Genomic DNA, 6,521 nt, shown 5'->3' on the forward strand with positions numbered 1-6,521 from the left:
GAACCGACTCCACAGCACATAACTACCACCACCACCATCATCACAAGTTAATTAAGTTGTTGTTGTTAAGGGCCCTCGAGTAGGTTCCGACTCAAAGTGACCCTATATAGGGTTTTCGAGGAGTGGCTGGTGAGTTAGAATAGCTGATCTTTTGGTTCAAACAGACTTTGTAGCCTAGCACATGAACCCGCAGCACCACACCAGGACTTCATTCCATTAAGTTAATGTAGCCTTAAATGATTGGAAGATATCAGAGGACTTGAGGTACAACTAGTAACCTGAATGCTATCCAGATTTTTTTTCCGGGATTTACAATAAATGTTCTAGATTCTTGCTGTGTAGAATAAAGAATCTGAATCCAGCATATAGCCATAAATCTTTTATTTCTGTGCTTCTTAAACATCAGTGTGTATATGAATCACCAATCTTCTAAAAATGTAGATTCAGATTCAGTAAAACTCAGATGGGGCCTGAAAGTCTGTATGTTTAACAAGCTCCAAGTGATGCTGATTGGCTAAGCACTATACTTTGAAAGGCAAGGGTCTAGTTTAACCTCTTCATTTCTTAATAAAAAAACTGAGGTTCAGAGAAGCAAAGTGTCTTGCCCATGCTCCCAGAGTTAGTTGCAAAGTTATATTGATAACTCAATCATGTGTTTGTGTTTTTGTCTTTCAAGATGTCTACTGCATCTTGATGCTTTTTAAAGAGAGTTCTTTAGAAACCATGGGGCCACAAGGAGTCACCTGCATGGAGGTGACCAGGGCCATTTGGACACCCAAGGGCAGAGTAGGACAGAGCCAGGAAGAATGGAGGAGGTGGTGACCACGTGACACTGGTCAACAAGGTCATGAGACCGCGTATTTCAGTCTCTGACTCAACAAAAGAGAATGGGATTAACTCATACTAGTTTTAACATTCTTTACTATAATTTTAAAGTTGGTGGTAGGCAGGGTTGATGTCAGAGAGATATTTTTAGGAAAGAGGTCCTTTCATCACTCCTCACATGATGTCAACAATAAACTATTTTGTCCTCTCTTGTGATTAGCCGGCAATAATTATTTATTTAAATCTTCCCCCAAATTCTGTTTTTGTTTTCTTTTCACTGTGGTTTGAGTGAAGGTTGACAGAGCAAATTCGTTTTCCATTCAGCACTTTGTTTCATAGCATTAGTTGTAAATCCCTGAAGTTAGCTGTGCTCTTCCCACTTCCTCCTGGCTTCCCTGATTCTAGTTGTCTGTCCTTCTTTCCTGCCCCTTCTTGCCTTCTGAGCTTTGTTTTTGGGCAAATGCTGCCCTTTTGGTTTCATATGGTTGATTATTATGAGGGGAACGTTCATCACAATTGTCATTGTTCACTTTTCAGACCTGTTTGTTGCAAGGTGATCTCCGGGGTGGGGTGGGGTGGGGCTCAGTTCCAGATTTGAAGGGTTTGGTAATAATTATATAATGTGAAGTCAAGGTAACAAGATTAAACGTTAAAGGTCAAAGACACTCTTTAACTTTCTCTTTTTTTATGTGAAAGACTTTTATCATATTTAGAATAAAATATTCCTTATTTTACAGTAAAATGGATAGCAAAACACAAGGATACTCTTTAAATTTTGGACCTACTAGCCAGCCAATTATTAACCTGTTTCCCTACTATCAGGATACTTACTTATAGAGAGAAAAGGTAAATGAAGTTAAAAGGTAACCTCTCAGCTTCTTAAACTTTAATAACACAATCAGTTGGCTGAAGATAAATTTCACATCCCATTTTGCAATTGGGCCTCCTGGGTTATGATTCCAACACCTCCACTATAACCTAAATATATAAGCACCTTGTTGTTGTTAAGTGCCGTCGAGTCGATTCCAAACCATAGCCTCTCTGTACAGGGTTTCCGAGCTGTAAATCTTTATGGGAGCAGAAAGCCTCATCTTTCTCCTGCAGAGCAGCTGATAGTTTTGAACTGCTGAACGTAAGGTTCACAGCCCGATTTGTAACCACGCTGCTACACCCAATCTATTCAACCTCTCCATCTGCAGTTGTTGCCTGTACTCGAAACCTCTCCACCTTCAAACTTTTTTGTTATTTAATTAGCTAGTTAATTTTCACCCCTGGGTGTCTATATTGCTAACATTTTAAATGACTATTTGCATTTAACCACATGGATTATCTAGAAGTAACTGTGTGTTGGCTTGTCTGTTGACTCACAAGTCAGCACCCTAATGTTGACCTTGGGATCCTTGTTGTTGTTAAGTGCTGTGGAGTCAATTCTGACCCATAGTGACCCTGTATAGGGTTTCCAAGAAGCAGCTGGGGAGTCTGAAGTGCCGACCTCGCAGTTCAAAGCAACTTTGCAGTCCAGCGCATTAACCCACAGCGCCACACTAAGACTCCTTGGGGGTCCTTGTTGTTGTTAAGTGCTGTAGAGTTGGTTCCAACCCATAGCGACCCTGTATAGGGTTTCCAAGGAGAGACTGGTAAGCTTGAACCACCAACCTTGCAGTTCAAACAGCTTTGCAGTCTGGCACATTAACCCACGCACCACACCAGTGCCATGGAAAATCCTGGCAAAATTAAACGAAGTTTGGCAGTTATTATTTGCAGTGAATTTGATTGTGCATGGAGTCCTGGTGTGGTGCTGTAGGACAAGTGCAGGGTTGCAAGGTTGGTCTGAACTACAAGGTAGACAGTTCAAGCTCACAAGCCTCTCCTTGGAAACCCTATACTGGGTTGCTATGAGTCAAAACCAACTTCACATCACTTAACAACAACAACAAGCAAGCAGAATTATAGCCAGACATCTGTAACAGAGTCCTGGGGTGCAATTAGAGAGGCAAGCAGGAAGACCTAGGAGTTAGGGTGTCTGGGTAGTTACTTGAGGTCTCCTTTCACTTGGCCTGTCCACTTCAAGGTTCAGAGGGCACACACTCCCTTTTGCTACATAAGCCACTTCCCAGGATGTCCTTAGCTAAACTTTGAGCTATATAACCACTAAAGCCAGGCACAGAGAAAACCATGAAAATCAACACTGCTCTCACTCGTGTTTCTCACTTAGTGCCTGCAGCTCTATGCAGTTAGTTACTCCAAATGCTAGAAATAATCAATTACATTTTAAAGCATTTGCAAATCTCAAGTATCATTAATCATTTTAGTTTAGGATGTGCACATTTCAAGTTTGTATTCATTATTTGGTTTTGGTGCATAACCAGAGGTATATATACTTTTTGACTTACGGAATACGAGAGGGCTTCCAAAAGGTCATTGAAAAATTCCATTATCTTTTCCCTTCATTTTTCCATGAACGATTTGAAGCCCCCTTATACTTTCACCTATAGTCCAAGGATGCATTTGGATTTAAGTCAGCTGGTGAGGGGTGAGCTACACTTAGGGAATATGGTTAGGGGAAAACAGGTTTTAAACTGCAGGCAGTAATTAGATTAATCCGTTATGGGCCACAGGGGATGGAATTTAAACTACAGGAGAATGACTTGCAATTAACTAGGCCAATGTTGATTAGTGAAAAGATCACAGCATTGGCACTTTAGGGAGTAGAAAGCCTGGACCCTGGGTCTTCCCTCGGTTTTCTCCCCCATCCCTCTATTCCAACACTACCTTGTAACTTTAAATATATCATATACCTACTCTGGTCGATTCTAGGAAAAAGAACCTTAGGTGCCGGAATGCAGGTAATCTATTCCTGTCCTAAGATTTTAGATTCCAGAAAGGAATTTACACATGGCCTAGTCTCATTCTCAGCATCACCTTTTCTTAGCCAGACATAATGAATTGTTTAAAAACCCTCTTCTCCCAGCACAGAGGTGAACGGCAGCTCAGTCTCTGTCTACATGTTCTCCATTCCAAATGCCCCCAGAGTGCATCTGCTCAAATCTGCTCAACTTACCTTCACCGCACCGTCTGAGTCAGCATTTGCTGCACCTTCGTCCCGGGATGTGAGCAAGCAGATCCAGATCGAAAGGAGGTGGCCCGGGTGCCTCAGCTGCAGCAGAGGGTAGGATTCTGTTGGGGAGGCAGGGAAAGGAGAGAAAACTTCAACAGGAATAGTTCAAGTGTTTCAAAGTTAAAAATAAAACTATATCACAAGGGGCAGTGTGACCAGGCTCAGCTTACGACTTTTTTCCTTCTCCTGTATTTATCAACACTCAGTCTCGACTAGAATGGCACTCAGCAGGGATGCCAGATGCGAAGAGGGGTATTATATCAATGAGTTCTCTTTCTCTTGAGGAAGGAGGAAAATCCCTTTAAGGAGGACCATTCTCCAGGCCAGAGCAGCGTCTCAGACTCCAGCCTGTGCTCACTGTTGCTGGGAAAGCACTCACAAGGGGCTGCTGCTCTAATAATAACCAGGCTGTTCACCTAAACCTAACACTGGCTGAAGCAATAACTTGTGCAAGTGATATGCTGCCCTGGATCTGTTTCTCCTATTTCTTGTCATGACAAGTAAGTAACTGTCCTCTCCTGTCCCTGTCTTATCCAAGAGGATTGAGAAAGGGAGAATTTGTTAATTCAGAATTAGGCATAGGATAATTCAATCAAGATAATTAGAGCTGGTAGGAGCCTTAGCTTCACCTACTATATTTTTTTCCACAGATAATGCACCCACATATATAATGCCCAGAAATGATGATATTAGTAAAACAGATCCAGCATAGCATGCCCATACATATACTGTGCATGTCTTGGGACATTTCCAGATGTGAATTTCAGCCTCGTTCTTGTGTATTACATATAAATTAAATCATTCTGTTCATTTTCTTTTGTTCTGTTTATTTTCTTTAATCTTCCACTTAAGATGTATGAAACTAGTCAAAAAATGATACTTTTAATCAGAATTGTATAATAAAGGTATAAGCCATGGACAAGAAGTCATGGATTTATAAGGATTGGAAAAGAGGAGGAATGGAAAGGGAAACACAGTGAGGAGTGGGATAAGTGATGCAAACTTTCACTCAACTCCCAATAAAAAGTTTAAAAAGGGGAAACCACAGATTAAGTAATCAGAAAATAAACAATTAAAACTGCATTTGTTTCTGTTGATTTAAGTTGATAATTATAGTCCATTAGCTCAACAGTTGAATGTGAAAACCTTATCTAAACACGTCAGTGAAACCTTTAGATTATGATCTTGTTGTTATTAAGTGCTGTCAAATTGGTTTCAACTCATAGTGATTTTGTACAGGGTTTCTGAGGAGCAGCTGGTGTGTTTGAGCCACTGATCTTGAGGTTCATAATCCAATGCTTATTCTACATTACCACACTGATATTGTTTATTTTATAGTTTCATTATGTCTTAGTGCCATGGCTCCATACAATAAACTTAACTGACAACCACAAGGTCAGTGGTTCGATGCTACCAGCCGCTTTCTAGGAGCAGGATGGGGCTTTCTGCTCCCACAAAGATTCAAAACCTCAGAAACCCTATTGTTGTTGTTGGTTCTGACCCATAGTGACCTTGTATAGGATTTTCAAGGAATGGCTGGTGGGTTTGAACCACCAACCTTGTGGTTCAAACTGACCTTGCTGTCCACCAGGACTCCAGACTCTTATACAGGGTTACTATGAGTTGGAACTGACTCTAAGCCACTTAACAACAACAAAGTACCCATCAAAGTCAATATCATATAGAAAAATTGGCATGATGTTATGAAAATAAGACAAATTTTCTCACCCCCTCGGCAAAAAAAATTTAGAATGTACATGTTATTTGCCAAAAAAAAAAAAAGGTATAGGCCAACTCCTTCTTATTACAAATGAGGAGGCAGAAGTCCAGAGAAAGGAAATGGTTTCTTCCGTTCAAGTCAGAGGAAAGACCCAGTTCTTCTCATTCCATGTCCAGTACTCTTGTGTATCCCAATGTATTCAAAGAAAGTCATTCAGCTATCTTTGGGGAAAGAAAATATGTAGTCTCAGCTTTGCTACTTACTATATATGTGTCCTAAACCAGGTTACTTAACCACTGTCTACCTCTGTTTCCCCAACTATAACATGGGGATAGTATTTAATATGACTCTATGTGTTGCTATGTTGTCATAGGTTGAATTGTATCTCCTCAAAATATATGTCTGCTTGAGTGGGCCATGATTCTCAGTGGTGTGGCAGTTCTGTAATGATGCAATGTGGCCATTACATGATGATTCCCTATGATTCAATCTGACATGATAAAACAGTAAGAGAATTAAGGGTGGGCTACAATACCCTGAAGGAGCTCTGGTAGCATAGTGGTTACAAATCTTGCTGTGAACCACAAGGTCAGCAGTTCGAAACAACCAGCTGTTCTATGGGAGAAAGATGAGGCGTTCTGCTCCCATAAAGATTTACAGCCTCAGAAACCCTGTACAGGGTCGCTATGAGTCAGAACCGATTCCACGGCATACAACAACAACAACAAATCAACACTCATGGAAGCAGCAGTCAAGAAATCAAATAACGTATTGCATTAGGCAAATCTGCTGCACAAGACCTTTTTAAAGTGTTGAAGAGCAAAGATGTCAGCTTGAGGACTAAGGTGTGCCTGACCC

This window comes from Chrysochloris asiatica, unplaced genomic scaffold (assembly GCF_000296735.1).
Source record: "Chrysochloris asiatica unplaced genomic scaffold, ChrAsi1.0 scaffold00061, whole genome shotgun sequence".
Taxonomy (NCBI): Eukaryota; Metazoa; Chordata; class Mammalia; order Afrosoricida; family Chrysochloridae; genus Chrysochloris; species Chrysochloris asiatica.